Source organism: Cyprinus carpio, chromosome B15, assembly GCF_018340385.1.
Source record: "Cyprinus carpio isolate SPL01 chromosome B15, ASM1834038v1, whole genome shotgun sequence".
Classification (NCBI taxonomy): Eukaryota; Metazoa; Chordata; class Actinopteri; order Cypriniformes; family Cyprinidae; genus Cyprinus; species Cyprinus carpio.
This window is the reverse complement of record NC_056611.1, coordinates 14,835,183-14,853,361: the sequence shown is the minus strand read 5'-3', so window position 1 is coordinate 14,853,361 and position 18,179 is coordinate 14,835,183. Positions and strand designations below refer to the sequence as shown.

Here is an 18,179-nt window from a genome sequence, read left to right as displayed (position 1 = left end):
TTTTGAGAATTTCATTTCTGATTTGAGAAATGCACCAAAGTGACTGAAAAAAAACTGTAATGCGTTAACGTGACGCGAGGTGCTCGCGTGAAATACGCACGCCGAATACTTCCGATTGGAGCGTTCTATCTTGGCGCGTCGCGTTGAGCGCTCAAACGCAGTCTTTGATTGGTCGACTGGAAGCCGACGTCAAGTCTCCGTCCACCCCCCGAGAGACGCGTCGCTCATACAGTGAAGATGTTCTGTACTGCGCGTCAGAGAGGCGCTCCAGAGGTTCTGCCACGGAAACAAGGTGAGCTCAACCCTTTCATATCGGCATATATACCTGTCGTTGTGTTTGTGAAGATTGTTTTGCCGCTACAGAATATATACATGAGCTTCTAAAGTTTAATGAAATACTTATAAATACATTCTTCAAGGTTGTCATTGTGTTCGGTCTCGAGTAAACTAACGTTAACATGAAAGTAAAATGTTGCGATTGATAGACTGACATAAATCATATAGGCCTAAAGCTATATTTACAATGCATTTATAAAACGCGATTACTGATCTCCGGTTGGTTTTGATTATCGAAATGATTGTAATGTGAAGAAAAGTAGCCTAGTTGTGACAGGTTCTTGCCTTACCTGCTCGTATATGTAGCCTATCACTGATGAATGCAATGCATTTATGCCTTTTAAATATAAATGCAATAGGGAGGAATAATTAAGAGAAACAATAATAGAAAAAGAGCACATGAATCCACAGACAGCAGTGATTTTATCGCTGTAGACAGAGATACGCCACATTATCCTGTTTTTAAAATTCAATAACGTCTAAAACATCAACAACTGGACACCTAAAACTCCAAGGTGCTTCAATTATTTTACATATCCATAAAAAATACAATTTTAATTTATTGTTACTTGTCCTGTTCATTAAAAAGTGCAATTTAAGGTTGATGTGTAAATGTTTGTTTACTCAGAACTTATCCAATTGAATCCAGCCTAATAAAATTTGCAAAGAAGAGGCTCATTTGATAAGTCAGAAGACCTTTGGACAAGAAACAGGATTCAGGATGCGACACTGCAGCATCAAATAATGCAGATCAATCAGCATGTTAAATGCATTACTCATGTGCTCTTGATACATGGTTTGTCTTGTTTAATCATACCAAACACATTCATAATTTCAGATTCGAGTCAGACTCTCAAGAGAATACGTACAGTATTTCCATTCCATATTAAGCTCCTCACTAATGTAAAGCATTAACATTTCAAAGATATTTTATTGTTCGCTTGTTGTTTGTATAATGTTATGTATTAGGCTGCTTTTGTCATTTCTTTGAGACTTGTTTTGATCCAGGTGTAACCCAGAGTAAATAATGTTTCAGTGAGCTGTTTTCAAATATTTGCACAGTTAACGTGACACGCTGGTGTCTTAAGCATTAAATATGGTCATATGATCATGTAAGGAATTTGTTTTTAACAAATAAATTCAAGCGTGTTCTTATTTTTCTGTGCATAGAAACAAACCAATAATTTTAATAGAACATTAAAACCATTATCTGACAAGACTTTTAAATGGGAGCAGCATGCAATTTATGATCAATGGAAAAGTTCATCATTTGTTTTAAATGTGCTCGATCTAAAGGTCTGCCCCCTCTCATGGTCAACTGACAGAGCCGTCACATGTTTTGTCTAATCTCAGCGTTCTCTAAACAGGCTCTCACTCAGCTTCATTGTGCCCTTATTTAGAATCACATTTCATTCCAAATTACATCAAATTCAGCATACAAATTGGGTTACATCTGTACTTTCCATTAAATAAATGACTGAATAATACTCTAATTATTACATTTTCATAGAAAAGCCTAATCTGATGTGAATGAGACTAATGGAGAATCTCAGATGTTTTGGTGTGCTGATTGCAGGTGCTGTAATTGTGCATAAAAACTGAACTGAAGGTGATTCAGGAAGAACAACAGATAGCAGTGTGGACTCTGTGAGTCTCAGTACTAGAGTCCCCAACTGTGAGAAGAACAGCGGTCATCATGATAGACCTGAGCCACCTGAGCGAGGAGGAGCAGGAGATGATCATGACAGTTTTAAAGAGGGATGCTGAGTTGAAGAAAGCAGAGGAGGAAAGAGTCAAGTAAGATTGCTTAACCAGCATAATCAAACTTTCACATGTATAATGATAGCTGATCTCAAGCAGTAGCAGCAATTTTTTCTAATCAGTTTTAAGTTGAATTATTGTATAATTATTTTAAATGGCAAAGGCATTTATGATATCAACTGAAGGATTACACTGAATATTCATAAAAAACACATCTTAAAAATATTTTTACTCTGAAAAAATAATGTGAAATAAACTGTTAAAAGCAAAAGGTGAATAAAATATTAGTAAATCTGAAAATACACTTTCACTTGTACATTCACATACAATTTAACTTAAAAATATGCATTACTCTTCAAAAGTTTGGGGTTTATAATTAATACTAAATTGATCAAAAGTGACATTAAAAACATTTATAATGCAACAATTTATAATTCAATTTGAATCCTGAAAAACTGAATCAGAGTTTTTTTGCAAATAAGCAGCACAACTGTTTTTACCATTGATAATAAAGAAATGCATGTTTTTTGAGCATCAAATCAGCATTTTACAATGTTCTTTAAAATATTTTATAATAGATTTTTTTAAATTGTAATATTTCACAAAAATACAGTTTTACTGTATTTTTGATCAAATAATTTTTTAACATTTTCTTTGTGAGCATAAGAGACAAAAAATAAATAAAAAAATACAATCTTACTAACCACAAACTTTTACAAATGCACGTAATTGACAGTCATTTTAGACATATCTATTGAAATACAACATAATACAACATAAAAAAACAAAGACACTTGGGGGTTCACCTGCATGAACGCCATTGCACTAGCAAACTATTTGTTCTCGATTACGTGTTTATTGCTTTGAATGGAGACTGGTAGTCTACATGAAAGGAAGAATGCAGAATCTGGCCATGTCTGGGTGATTTCCCTGTGTTCAGCTTGCCTCAACGCGTACTCAACCTTATAAAAGGATTAAGTCTACCCTTGTGAAATAATTGTCTTGACCGTTTCACATGACCAACATAGTTTCCCCTCCTTCAAAAAGCAAAGATGTGTTCCAATGGTTGTTACCAAACACATGATTTTAAATCAAACAATTAAGAATCACTGCAAATGCTCACAATGTCTTTATTATGGGTTGTTTTGAAATTTTTAGCTATTTGTAGCTTTCAACATTAACCACCTCTCAAACAAGTCATAGTATAATGATTAGTTTCGGCCTCTTGAGATGTTTTTCTTAAGAAATCATTCAATAAAACTCCTTATCATTAGTGTCTGAATTACTTAACAGGTTACAGCTACTGGGAACATTGATAGTACCCAAGAAGCAGCCATTATGAGAGATTAAGTATGTGCAAAACAAACAGAGTCAGTACTGAACACAGTTTTGTGTATAGTCAATTAAGGAAGAGTTTGTCCTGACTCTTTGGTCATAAGGAATGTTATTGATTTAAGAGGCTCTCATAAAGGAGAGCTGTGTAATGTAATAAAAAAATAAAGTGCAATGAGGTACCGACATTTGGAAAGCTCAGTTTATGATCCTAGTACTCAAAGAACTGCCTGACACATTTGTACATAAAAAGAATTCAACATTTTGTGAGCAAACAACAGAGGATGTGATAAGTGCTGTGCTTTCTGTCCTTGATGGCTTATGGAGTAAAAACTAATTTGCAGCCTGTGGAATGCATGGTATTTGTCCAAATGACCATGCTGAGGTGAGACTATATTAGGTTAGATGGATGTTTGCTGGAACTGTTGATGATTTTAATTTTTCTCACCCAAGTTGAACCTCTCATCTGATTTCCAGACAGCTGCAGAAAGCCGTCCCAGAGGAAGACAAACGCAAATTTATGACAGGAGAATGGTTCTATGAAGCAAAGTCACAGAGACACCAGGACAGGATTCATGGCTCTGAAATCATCATGGCATCGATGAAGCAAAGGAAAACCCTCAGTTGTTGGTGAGACCAAAAAGACTACAGTTTTAAACATGCAACTCCTCTTTTTTAAATGCTTTGATAGCAAGCATATCAAACACCAGTAAACAACTCACTATCCTCCTATATAGAGTATTTAACCAAGTCTTGGGGTGGCAGATCCAGAAGCATTAGCCTAAAGGATAGTGATGGCATCATGACGTCACCTAAAGTAACACAAGACTACTGAGTCCTCAGAGCAGCTAAAAGAGAGGTAATGCTAAATGTTCAGTACAAAAAGCACAAATATCAGCACTCTAGGGTTCAGTGAGGTTGGAATAATCCTACACTGAATATTTAGACATGCATAGTATATCTCATCTTAGCTCTGTAGTCATTAAATTATCTGGAACAACCACAGAGCAATAACTGTTCACACTCGCCAGAACCCTTTGGTTTGCACTGTGTATGCAACCTCCACCCCTCCCAGGCGCTTTGTGTGCTTTACAGGTGTGGATACCTTATGATTTCAAGATCTTTATGACTCGACAAGGGTCAACAGAGGAGTTTGCACTATGCAACACTGTCCTCTTAAAGTACTCTGCATGTGAAGGTTTAATTAATCCTGGTCATTGCAGGATGTCTTGTAGAAACGGGACTTGTTTTTCTTTTGCTTCTTATGAAATGCAAGCATAAAAATGCAATTGCTATTTTTTTCTTCGACAATTAGGGAAAATGATGACCACATTAGAAGTCTGTCAAGAAAAGCTAAACATCGGCATGAGATCGCCATCCAAGGTATGTAAGTGCTCATTAAACCATAATCAGGGTCAAACCTGCCTTCATTAATGTATATCTTTTGGGGAAACACTTAAAGGGGTCATATAAATAAGGAATCAAAATTTCAAAACATCCTCTCCAGTCCAAAATATACCATTTATTAAAAATGTGGGGAAATGGTTCCTACTGAAACTTTCATGACTTACAGCTATCAAATGAATACATTAAAGAGGATGTCTGCTGCTATTTCATGCATTCCAACTTATTTACATTGCTAAAGAATTGGATTCTCATGCTAATAAATGACCAAAGTCGTAAAAAATCGAGATGACGTATGATGGAGTATTTCTGTGCCAAAGACACCCCTTCAGGGTCCGTATAAGTTTCTGGAAAGTTTTTTACTAGTATGGCCCGTGTACGATGTTATAAAGAACGGATTTCCATGTGAAGGCACTTCTCCAGGAAGAGTGTGCACACACAGTGACCAGAGTACATGGCTGGATCTGTATTTTAGCCATAGTTAATTTAAGTCAATAAAGTTTTTTGTTCCTGTTTTATTTATGCTGATGTCGCAGCTTGCAGACTATCGCTATGGAAAGCATAAAGCAAGATTTAGACATCAACAACACCTATCTGTACTTAGAAACTTGGACCCACCTGGTCAGTATTGTGGTTAACTAAGGAGGATTACTGCCACAGTATAACACAGGCCTTTGCAGAGAGGTGTCTGTTATTGAAAGGATGGGGCAGAGCAAACAGTATATAGAGTATATTGGGGACTCATCAGCCGACCTGCAGCTTGTGAGTAAACACAACTGTTTCTCATGTCCACATGCAACCAGGGGTTAGGTGTAGAGTGTTATTTCTATTTATTTACACGGTTCTGTGGAATACTTGATTCTGATTTGTCAGTCGCGACATTCCGAGGTATGTTATCCCTCGATAAACACTGGTAAAGCTGATAAACACAGGCTCATCCGGGTAACCAAAGTTGGCACTGTACTCTTGCTAGGAACAGTTTGGTTAAGATTTTAAAACATTTTCGTCTTAAGACTTTTATCGTCTAATTATTTATGTGGTGAAATGTTGTGTAATAAGTGGTTTGACTGCACAGTTTCCCTTAAATGTCCGTCTAGTTTTGAAACTTGCCGCTTGCTCGCAACTGCTGTTCCGGAACACGGAAGCTTTGCGGTCAAATATTTCAACTCAAATCAATATTTTGTGACTAATTATTTAGCCCTGTAATAAAAGTTGGATAAACGAACATCCAGCCAGTTCCCCCCTTCAGGGTGATACAAGACCCCTCCGTGGGGGTTATTCTGCAATAACAACCGGCTGGGATGTACATTATCCCTTACATATCAGATAGAGGGTGGAAAAATTGTCATGAATTGATCTAAAATTCATATCTTCAGTAAACACTACAGGATAAGGTAATAAATAAAATTACTTAATACAAATGTATGATATGACCCCTTTTAAGTCTAGGTCACTCTAGTGTGTTAAATTTTTTGAGTGAAAGTCAATGCTAATCAATATGGCATTAATAATGTATTTATTTCATTGTAAACTTTGTCTGTTTACCTGGTTCCAGCCAAGGCACAACCCCAATTTAACAGTGTTCCAGCAGAGCTTGATTTGAGGAAAACTGATATCCACTTTACATCAGGACCTGGTCTCAGGAGATCATTAGCAACAAGGCTCTGATTCACAAGGTTTATGTGGAAACTTGTGTTGTATAATGTTCAGCTTTGTGCTCTGACATTTGTAGTTTTGTGTTCTCCCATGCTTACAAGTCTCATATTTGCAGCAAAACATCAGGAAGCAAGTCATGGTGAAGTTAATAGTGAGGTCTTTAACACCCCCCAACACAACAAACCTCCTGGTATAAAGCCTGTGCCAAAGAAGAGAGGACCAAAATCAACAAACTGCAGAGCTCTGTCTCAGACAGCACCAACTCTGTGTCCAAGCCAGGGTGTGTCCACCACAGCAGGCTCAGGTATCAGGTCTCCACCACCAAGAAGTATCCCTAAACATAGCCTCCAATGAGCCCACTCTCAAGAGCCAGCTGCGACAACCAGCAGTATCCCTAAGCTATGTTCGCAAAAAACAGCAGTCAAGAAAAGGATCCTGAAGAATTTAGACTCTCTCTGGGTAGTACAGAAGGATCAGGTAGCAAAAACTGAAAAACAAAGAGCAATTTAGCTCTCCTTCACCACTGAAGTTGCCAAAGTCACGTTTACCCAGTTAGAGCTGCATACACAACTGATAAACCCTCCACAAGGATTACAAGAAAAGCCAAAAAATAAAACCACGTCTAAGTCTGAACTCTATCACAAGAGCAGATGATGGCAAAAAGTGGAAGAACTTGTAAAAACAAAGAAGAGAAACAAATAGTTGCCTTCCTCAGACATCAAGTATGGAATTAGATCACCCAAACATTTCTGGTGAAATTAACCTTTCCTCGTGAGAATGCATGTTTCACGTTGATTGACAACTCTGAAAAGCCACTGGATGAGATCACTGGCCCTCAACCTACAATGCACAAATCTGGGAATGTGGAAAATCATATGAGTCTGTACCCAAAATCAGAAACAATAGGAACTGAAGAAAATATGAAGAAAAACTGCTGTTGGTATGATCCACATTTTTTAGAAATGTTCAAAATTTGTTAAAGGAGAATTATGTTATTTACCCCGAGAAATATGTTATTTACACATCATCATGTCATTTCAAACCTGTACGACTGCCTGACTTCTGCCGTACACAGGAGATCATTTAAAAAGCAGCCTGTTAAATTTTGGGTGAACTGACAAATAATGGGCAGTACACTGGGTCTTACTTTAGTACCTAAAGCACCCAAGTGTGTCAGCAAAAATACACATTTCACATTTTGGTAAAACTACAATCTGATATTCAAGCAGTTGTACACTCATCCAGCTCTTCACAATCCAGTACATTAGGTGATGGAAAGGTTCACCCTTCTTCTGCTTCACCAAAAACAACCTACAAGGAACCGCCACCAATACTGATAATTCACACAATTGGATATTTATTACATTTTCTCCTTTGTGCATCCACTGCTGTGTTCTGCAGAAGAAAGAAAGTCATATGGGTTTGGCATGACATGCAGGTTAGTACTGTAAATAATAACATGATTTTCATATTTGGGTGAAATAATCTTAAGTTTAAATTTAGTTGAATTAAATTTTTGCTTACAATATGTGTTGTCTAGATTTTTCTGGCCATTCAATGCTACACATTTTTTTTTTTTTTTTTACAGATCAACAATTTCCCAGGATCCCTCAACCATAAATGATACTTTCAACAAGACAGATGCCTCTAGTGATCTGTGAGACCTGCCAGCACCCCCCCTTATCTTAAATATAAAACAAAATAGCTAATAACGTCACAACAAGAAGATGCCAAAATTGGAAGGTCATGACAGATGAAGATATTTCCACACCTAATGATGAACAAGGAGATTCCATTGCAAAGTATCTTGAGTGGTTTAGCAGAAGCTAATGACAGCAATGATAGGCGTGATGTGAGAGAGCAATTTTCCAAGACATGGAGGACGACACCAAGATCGATGACATCGACTTTGAAAGATGACATTGATTCAGAAGACGCCAAACCAAAGAGTAATGTGTACTTACAATCATACCACATCCAAAGCGAAGAGGTTTCCATCAGAAGGCAATACAATATTTCTACAACAGACAGATTGGGGGAAAGGAACAGAATGGTTGATGATCCTTCCCAGAATTCTACAACAGAGCATATGAAGATATGAATCTGGCTTCTTTATAACGCCACCTCTCAGTAAAAAAACCTTCTATTGACTCTGCCTCTTACTGCAAACAGTGTGCCTCCCGAAGCTCCCAGAGGTGAATACCTATGTAGGGGGGAAAATGCGGTCTAATGAGAGAACAAAATCACAGAGAGAGGAAGAGGCCAAAGTCCAAACGTGAACATCCAAGGAATCACGCAAACTCAAAATCCAGCCAAAAGAAAGTAACAGGTGCTGCAGAGTACCAGCGACCAAAGATTGCCAATTGAGAATTCATTCTGGAGAAAGAAAACTTGGTCCAAAGATTTTGATCCCAATCTAGTGCACCTGCTACAATTGAATACTTCATCCCAAAGTGAGATGAGCAGAAAGCCCAACTGAAGGGTGTAGCGGAACAACAAGAAAAGTGAGCAGAGCTTGAAAGTAACCATCTCACCGGACATCAGAAACAAGAGGAGTTGGAGAAGATGTAGCACATTGAAGCATGTTTTGGGGTAAGTGGTAAACACAACCTATGAAACCTCAAGTACCCATTTTCACAGATGACTCCACACCCCCATTGATCTCTGCCAATCGGAATAACGGACCCAATACAGGCAGGCTCTCCCTTATAGAAAGCTCTTCAAACATTTAAATCATCTTCGCCATCCCGTGACAGTGGATTCCTGGCTTGGGAGTCAAAATGGTGATCGCCGAGGCACCCATTAGCCCTCAACATTAATGATGCAGATCACACACTCCTCAAAAAGAATTGAGGGCAAAATCAGAACCGCACCAAGGAAAAATCAAGGGCCTTTGTTGTTAAGCCAGAATCCAGGGCAACGAGAACATGGCAGAGAGGATCAAGCAACTCAAGTCCTTTTTGGAAGAAAGAATCTAAAACACCAGCAGCAGCTAAACACAAAAGCGAACTACTCCTGCTCGACTGAACCAAAGATCTTTAAAAAGCTTAGTTTGATCTCAGAACAATCGGTACTGATTAGAATGATATGATGATGATGGTGAGGATAGTACTTCTGCCCAAGGTAGATTGTCTCCCAGTTTCTTAGTGCATCACAAACCCGGGAAGGATAAGCCAGAGGGTGATGGATGGTATGGCCACTTTACGTTTAAGACCCTCCGTGACTTCTGGGGAGGAACACCTACGAAATCTGGACAAAGGGCACCAGTTCTTGGAAAGTGGAAATCAAGAGCTCCTTACGTCCTGACAAAGCCAGAATGAAGAAGCAATGTCACAAGACTTTGTAAATGCAAAGCCACAATCGCAAAACATCCCTCACCAGGGGCCGAAAACCAGAGTTATTCCAGTCGGCCTCAAAGGAAGAGGATTATGTAAAGACGGCATCTGGATCAAAAACCCGATCAGGTCTCACATGGTAACAGGCGAATCATTCTCCCATGGATTATATCATTTTCTTCAGCAACAGAAAGGCTATCACAGGCACCTCTTTAGAAGCCACATGGTACCTAAACCTCAGGTTGGTCAAGAGTCCAAAACCTAAACATGCGTAGAAGAAATAGCAAAGTGCATTCTAAACGGGAAAAGGCAAATGCCACTGAGACGTGCAGCCAGCATGGGTTTAGCTGTGAAAACACTGCGGTTGACGGAGCAAAGCCAGGACTTAATCTCAGTCCAAGAAGTCCCAGGGCCCCAATCTGCAAACAGCGTTAAAAAGGCACCAGAAAACTAGCACCACACAGTCCAGGAAAAAACACAGGAAGCTATCTATACCCTGCCAAAAACATCCCAGAAATCTCTTGGAGGAGACAGAGACAAAAACACTCAGGAGAAGACCCATCACGTACCTCAGAGGATTCTGACTCTTCAAACCTCATTGCTAGATCCTTCATTCCACGGGACTACCAGCATTACCTTGGCATCACAGAGGACAGAAATAAGGTACACTCCACCTCCAGTTACAGATCAGGTGACGATTTTTAGTCTGCACTTCATTTACGTCATCTCCAGAGACACACCACAGCTGTAAATGTTCCCATGTGAAAACCAGTACTCCAGTACAGGGTTCCCCCCGACCTACAAACCAGGAGAGGGAGCCTGGGATGCCACTCAACTAACACAAACGTGATGGAAATGCCACTAAGGGGAATTTAGGCCGTGAGTTTGAACCTTTGACAGTGGTGTTGTTTATCAGTTATGGGTCTATTGTTTGAGCTACAGGAACACTTTAAATGTTTTCAATTTCATCAACTTGCCAGGTGTGAATCAGATCTATTTAGAAAAAAGTAATAATACACATTTTTCTTCTGATTCAGATAACAGTTTGAAGCACAAAAAACATGGCAGAGTTTTATATACTTAGGTTTATTGATTTAGAAAACGTTTTTTAACCATATAAGCATTGAGAGCATAAGGTGCATGAAATGTTGTGTGCAGTTTTTAACAGAGGCCAGTGGATCGTGCTGCACTATGTTGAACCTCAATCCCCTGTTCTCAAGAGGTGCAACTAGTGACTGTCACACTAGTGGGTGTAGTCTTTAGCCTCCTTGTTAGTGCGCCCACCTCCCATGCCATGAAGACCCATTTTCAAATTCATTAACATGACTTAAAAAAACTAACTGACCCCAGTCTTAAAAAATATTTACAAATTTAGGTATATGTAATTAAATCTGCATTGTATTAGAATTTCTCACAGCTTCCTTTCAAGTGTCAAATAGTAAGTGCTCACATTACACAGTAGTACTAGTAAAGGGAACAAAACACCAGCCACATTCCCTCTGCTTCTCAAATTAATTCTTTATACCCTCTATGGGATCAAACTTACACTGTTAAACCGGTGCAGGTGAAAATGAAAGTCCCATGTCAGAAAGCTTTGAGACGAGCCTTCATCTAGACCAGTGTTACATAAAAGCATGGAAGACATCCGCACTCTTCCTAGTAAGCATCAGTCCTCTCTAATCATGTCAAAATGTTTTTTTGAAACTGTATCTGACATAATTTATATACTGTTCATTATTAGTTTTTCAGCTTAACGTTCCATATCTGAATTGAGCCCTTCCTTTCAGGAGTTTATTTATTCACGCATTAGCAGCACAATGCTTCTTCCAGAGTACACCTTCAGTTTGGCTCTAAATGGAAAGCACAGGTGACAACAGAATCTGTTCTACTTTTTCCTGTGTTTTTTCATTGTTATCTTTTCCCTAAGGACAAGACCAAAAACAAACAAATGACTACATGCAGAGCAACTTTGATGGCAAGTTTGAGCTTAACTTCTTGATATGTTTTACAGTATATGGGACTATTTTTGTTGAACATCATATGACATTGGCATTTGCTCTGAATCTCACTTCTGATGTCTTGTTTTAAGACTCTAGCACAATTGTCCAAACTTCCTTTGCCACATCAGAACCCAGTACACCTGAAGCAGCTCAGTAAATCCAGTGCCTTCCATTCCTGCAAAAAGAAGTTGGTTCATTTTTTTTTTGTTATCTAAGATAAAAGGTAAGGTCAGAAAAAATTGTGGTGCTCAAAAGTGTCTGTTACTGTCCTGTCTTTTTTAGAGCAGTGATGGAGGAGAAAGTGGACTCCGAGAGCAGTTCTCCGCAGCGGTTGTACCCACAGTGGGATAACAGACAATTCACTGACCTCAGCAACTACTCTGGATCCACCTCACTGTCATCTGTACGTTCATATTCTATATATTATATACCTAACTATTTTACCAAGCACATGCATATAATATAGTATATACTCTATACACTTATGGAAACAGAACCTGTCAATTATTCCACTTGCCTCAGATATGATTTCTGTTATAGTTAATTTCTTTAAATCATCATATAGCAAAAATTCACAACCCAATTTACTTTTGTAACCAGATCATCGTAATCCAAATTAAAAAGAATTTCTAGGAGAAAAAAAAACAGTGCAGGGCTTTATTCTAACCAGATTACGAAGATGTACATGTTTTGATTAAGACCACTAATTTTAATTGAATTACTCTCCCTCTTACGTTCCAAACCCGTAAGATCTTTGTTCGTGTTAGGAACAGAAATTAAGATATTTTTGATGAAATCCATGAGCTTTCGACCCTGCATAGACAGCAACGCAACTACTACGTTCAAGGCCCAGAAAGTTAGTAAAGACATTGTTAAAATAGTCCATGTGACATCAGTGGTTCAACCTTACTTTTATTAAGATATGAGAATACTTTTTGTATGTAAAGAAAACAAAACCTGATGACTTATTCAACAATTATTTCGCTGTGGAATGCACCACACATGTGTCGTGGTACTGTCATTATTGGAGGTGGAGACTGACACAGAAGAGAAGAAATTCTTTATTTTTTATTTTTTTTATTGCACCAAAGTGATATTTTATTAACAAATTCGGGAGGAGCATGCGCAGAATAATAACACGGCCTTACAAACCATCATCAGTAATTACACCATCTATCCAACCAGCACAAGGAGCAGTCTTAGGTTCATTATCTCTAGTCTTCAGCATTGGCACATCCAATCGCCGCAACATGTCAGAGATGAATTATTCCCGGACGATAACTCCTTTGACACCACGGGTCCTCCGGCGTCTCCAGTCGCTGTTCAGCGCACAAACAGCTCCACAGGACACCACAATTGAGCCCTTGGCTTGCAACATGGGGTCACGGGCCTTCCCACGCCATCACCTTTGCCTTCCAGGTGTCAGCCACCTTCTCCAGCATCGTCCTATGCTTCAGCCCTCTCCCTCCGCCCCAGTGTGGAGAAACGGATTACGTCCAGGCACTCATTGTTCAGCTTCGGCATACAACGTCCAATGTCGGTTCACCATGGCGGATACATCCACGCACTTATACTTTTCTCCAACCAGGGGCACCTTCTAACTCCACTCCTCCATCCAAGGCCAGAATAAAGCAAGCCAAATACCCGAGCAAACCACCACTCCCTCGAGGACAGGCCTTCGGTCATCAGGCCACAGCAGAAGGTTGCGCCCAGATGCTGCAGCAACCAGCACGCCAAATACGCTGCAAACTTTACCCAGTTTATTATATGTAAGTGTGAACTTTAAAAAATTAAGGTTAAATTAAGGTTAAACCACTGATGTCACACGGACAATTTTAACGATGTCCATACTACCTTTCTGGGCCTTGAACATGTCAGTTGCATTGCTGTCTATGCAGGGTCAGAAAGCTCTCAGATTTCATCAAAAATATCTTAATTTGTGTTCTGAAGATGAATGAAGGTCTCATAGGTTTAAAATGACATGAGGGTGAGTAATTAATGACAGACTTAAAATTTTTGGGTTAACTAACCACTTAAGCACATTGCCTGTACTGGGAATTATTCAATACTGAATTTCCATCATCCTCAGGTTAGCGGCAGTGTTGTGAGTGTGTACAATAGTGACTACAGCAGTGTTGACGGTCCAAGGAAGAAGCATCCAGTTTTCACTAAACTATGTGCACAAATGCGGGAGTTCCACATCTTTTGTTGTTCAGTGCCAGAATCTAGCAGCAGTGGACACCAAGAGGAATCGATCTGACCCGTAAAGACTGCGATCTCAGTACACCCAGCCTTTCCTTCTCTAAATAGATTTTTTTTTCTCCATGGATAGCTTGTTCTTTTTCTAGGTATGTCAAGAGTTACCTCATTCCTGATCCCGCCAATTTGGGAAAAAGAAAAACTGCTGTGAAGAAGAAAACATTGAATCCTTCATACAATGAGATTCTTAGGGTAAGAGCATCACTGACAGAACAAGTCAGGGCCAGTTGTAGCATTTTTCATGCAGTTTAATGTTATGCATTTAGTAATTACATATTTGTAATGATTTGATATATTTGCACATCACATTTCACTTTGTTGCATTAATTGCGTACTGTTTTGCGTAATTGCTTTACTATTCATACCAAGCTGAAATGTCCTATAATAGGCTGTTTAATGGGAGATTCCATTGTGACAACATGCCCGTAGCCGCTATTGGGTGTGTTCAATTTACTATAATTTCTTCCAGGCTGTAATGGGGCAAATGCAGGCCCAGGTCTCCCCTATATGCATTTTACCAAATGCCTAATAATCTTTTTTCATTTTATTATTTAATGCATACAGTACAGAGTTCGAATGGAGTACCTGATGTCCCAGGTTCTCAACCTTTCAGCATGGCACAATGACACATTTGGTCGTAACAGCTTCCTGGGGTGAAAATAGAAGCTTGACCTCTCCTCTTGGGATTTTAATGACACGGAGTGGAAACTTTTACCTCTTAAACCAAGGGTATAGTATAAATTTGTGGATCATTTCTCTTACATGGCACTTATGATAGACAGCATTTTCAAAGTTAAATTACTTCATAAACAAATGCATGATCTCTTACTCTAATGTTACCTGGACAACCAATAGGTAACCGTTTTTTTTACCGATTTATTTTTTGGTTTACTAGACTTTCAAATTATTCCAAAACAGAAACATATGCCTTGTTGCATACGACAAATGAAAAACAACATGTGTCCTAAAATCAAAATATCAAAGATGTTTAAAATCCGCTGACTTGATGGAATGAGCCTGAAGCTAAAAAAAAAAAGCTTGGGCCCGTCATACACAAAGACTGCAATGACTTCTCTAGACTGCAAATTGAGACCAAAAATCTGTGCACAACTTGGGAGTATGCTGGAGTATGCAGTTATAGTTGTCATCTAGTGGAACTACAAAAGGTAAAAGCATGTTTTCAAACAACCTTTGCAGAAGCCCATTTTGCACATCACGTCTTCTCTAATTCTGACTGTTGAAAATCTTTTCACAACCTGATAGCAATCAATAATTAAAGAGGTGGTTAAATAAGAAGGTGTATATAAGAAGAGACTTTCAACCACTATAAAAAGAAACTGGAAAAATTTGCCTGCCCTAGCTTTAAATAATGACAGAATTTTTATTTTTGCATGAATTACGCCTGTAAACTGTTTTGTTCTGTTTCCACAATCTGTTTTCTCAGACCACAAACAGCCTCCAGCAATCTTGACTTGAGAGGACAGATGAGACCTGGCCGTACGTTTCCTGCCTCAGATTTCCCAATGTAAGGGAATGTAATAATTCACATTCATACACTGTAAAAAAATATTTTTTGAAAATGAAAGTTGTAAGTTACAGATTATTGGAGTACATTTTACCAAGTAAAAACTTTTCTTCTTCATTTCACCTTTAATTCAATGGTTTTCACTTGTTATTTCTATGTAATTTCTGAGTGAAAATGTGTCCTACACAAAAAAAAATATTCTCTGTACAAACTGAACTGATATAATGAAAGACAGCACATTATGTAACAGAAAAAGTCAAATTGTCAAAGTTTTGTCAAATGATCGTTGCTAATATATATATTTTTGTAATCCAGCAAAAAACACTCCTGGCTCTGGTGAGGTGCATATCTGGGTAAAAGACTGCAGAATCTCCCCTCTTATCAGAAGTCACTTGACTATGTGACCCATATGTAAAATGGTCCTATACTAATAAAACAATTCTATTATATTGTGATTGCATGGCATGATAAGCTATTTTTCTTGAAAACATCTTTAATGTACTACTAAATAATGGTTTGTTTAATTCCTTGCACAGCTTTGTACTCCCCGGACACCAGCAAAAAGAGCCGTCAAAAGACTCGGGTGCTGAAGAGAACAGCCAACCCTGTATTTAACCACACTATGGTTTATGATGGCTTCAAAGCAGAGGACCTGAAAGAGGCTTGTGTGGAGCTTACTGTTTGGGACCGAGACCGACTAGCCAATCACCTGCTCGGAGGCCTGAGACTCGGCATGGGCACAGGTGCAGTCCAGTGATGAATGTTTATGGATTCTGAGATCTATAAAACATAAACACATATAAAATACATATTAACCCAAAAATTATATGCAGCCCAATTTGTTGTACAGGCAAGAGTTATGGAGTACAGGTGGACTGGATGGACTCTACAGCAGAGGAAGTCACTTTATGGAGGAGAATGATGGGAATCTCACCAATGAATGGGTGGAGGGCATGTTGCCACTGAGGATGGTAACAGCAGCCTAAAAACCACATGGAAATGAGATTTACAGGGACATTTATAAAATCACATCTTTCAAATAATATTTGTCCATATATAATATCTCGCATTTGTTATGATTTATAGTATAATAGATTAGGTTTCTGTCACTTTTAGGACTCTTTGTGGCACCCATTAGACCTTTTGACATCAACATGAGTACCGTTTCCCAGCTATAGTGATATTCTCTAGCTGGATTTTATTTATTGCCTTCATTACTGTGTTGAGTAGGGACCTGGAACAGAGAGCTCAGATTGAATTTATTGCGCCAATAACATATTACATGAGATCATTTACCGATTTCAAAATGCTTTCCATAAAAGTAAGCTATAAGCAATGTATTAATGGTGATTCTTGTCTAATGTAATCTGTTGTTTTAAGAGGTTACAGATTTATATAGCTAATGAGAATCCCTTAAAACATCATCAATATATTTTGAGTCTAAAGACCTTATTAACTATAGTATATGTTCAAGACTTAAATAGTTTTTGATGAAGGTTGTTAAATCAGTGCTGAAGAAGTTTAAGGATACTATTTGAGGGGTAAAAAACACTAAAAAAACCAAAGCCATGACAAATGATTTAAACCAGGAAAGGAGGGAAACAGAATGTGTGTATTGTAACAAACTGTGTGTGGGGAATAGATTTGTTGCCAAAAATGTGCAAAGTGGGTGACTGCTTTATTTGTCAAATACGCCTGTACTAACATCAGTGCTCACAGTACTACAAAGCAAAATAATGCAGGATACTCCTAATAAACATGCCAAAAGCAAATGAATAAACAGAAAGTTGGTTCCACCATGATGAAATGTTTTTTTTTTGTATCTTACTATATCAAAGGTATGTGCATGGTGACAAATTTTACCTTAGTATGGGTATATTCTACACTATATAACACAGAATACACAAATTAACATCTGGCTATACCCAAGAAAGTGGCACAGAACTCCCCAGAAAATTGCAGTTTTAAAATCTGCTACCTTGTTGGCTACTCAATTCTGGATACAAACTGTTTTTAAGCCATTGGCAGTGCTGTATTGGACTTTGTGTTACATGACAATGCAATTTGACAAAGCATACAAATACAATACACCACTGTTGAGATCTGGTGCGAAAGAGCCAAGGCTCTGAAAGGAGGAGGTGAGACAAAGTCACGCTCGCAGAACAAGACATTTGTTGAATGTTAGCTCATAAAGATGACAACCAATAAAAGTAAAAAAAAAAAAAAAAAAAAAAAAAAAAAAAAAAAAAAAAAGTTTAAAAAAAAAAAAAAAAAAAAAAAAAAAAAAAAAAAAAAAAAAAAAAAAAAAAAACAAAAAAAAAAAAAAAAAAAAAAAAAAAAAAAAAAAAAAAAAAAACAAAAAAAAAAAAAAAAAAAAAAAAAAAAAAAAAAAAAAAAAAAAAAAAAAAAACAAAGAGCTCATAAAGATGAGAACCAATTATAGTCCCCAGTCCCATAATATTTGGATGCCTGATAAATTACATCAACTGTCTGATATCATAAGAAAGAAGTGTGTGAGGGGTTGGTTTGGTCCAGTATATTCTGTAAGTTTAAAAAAAGTCAACTTAATTG

The 18,179-nt window shown here is 38.0% G+C and overlaps 1 pseudogene; it reads left to right on the top strand.

Annotated features, from left to right (window-relative positions):
- The first annotated feature begins 61 nt into the window (after window positions 1-61).
- On the top strand, window positions 62-16,594 carry LOC122139868 (annotated as a pseudogene).
- The last annotated feature ends 1,585 nt before the right edge of the window (window positions 16,595-18,179 follow it).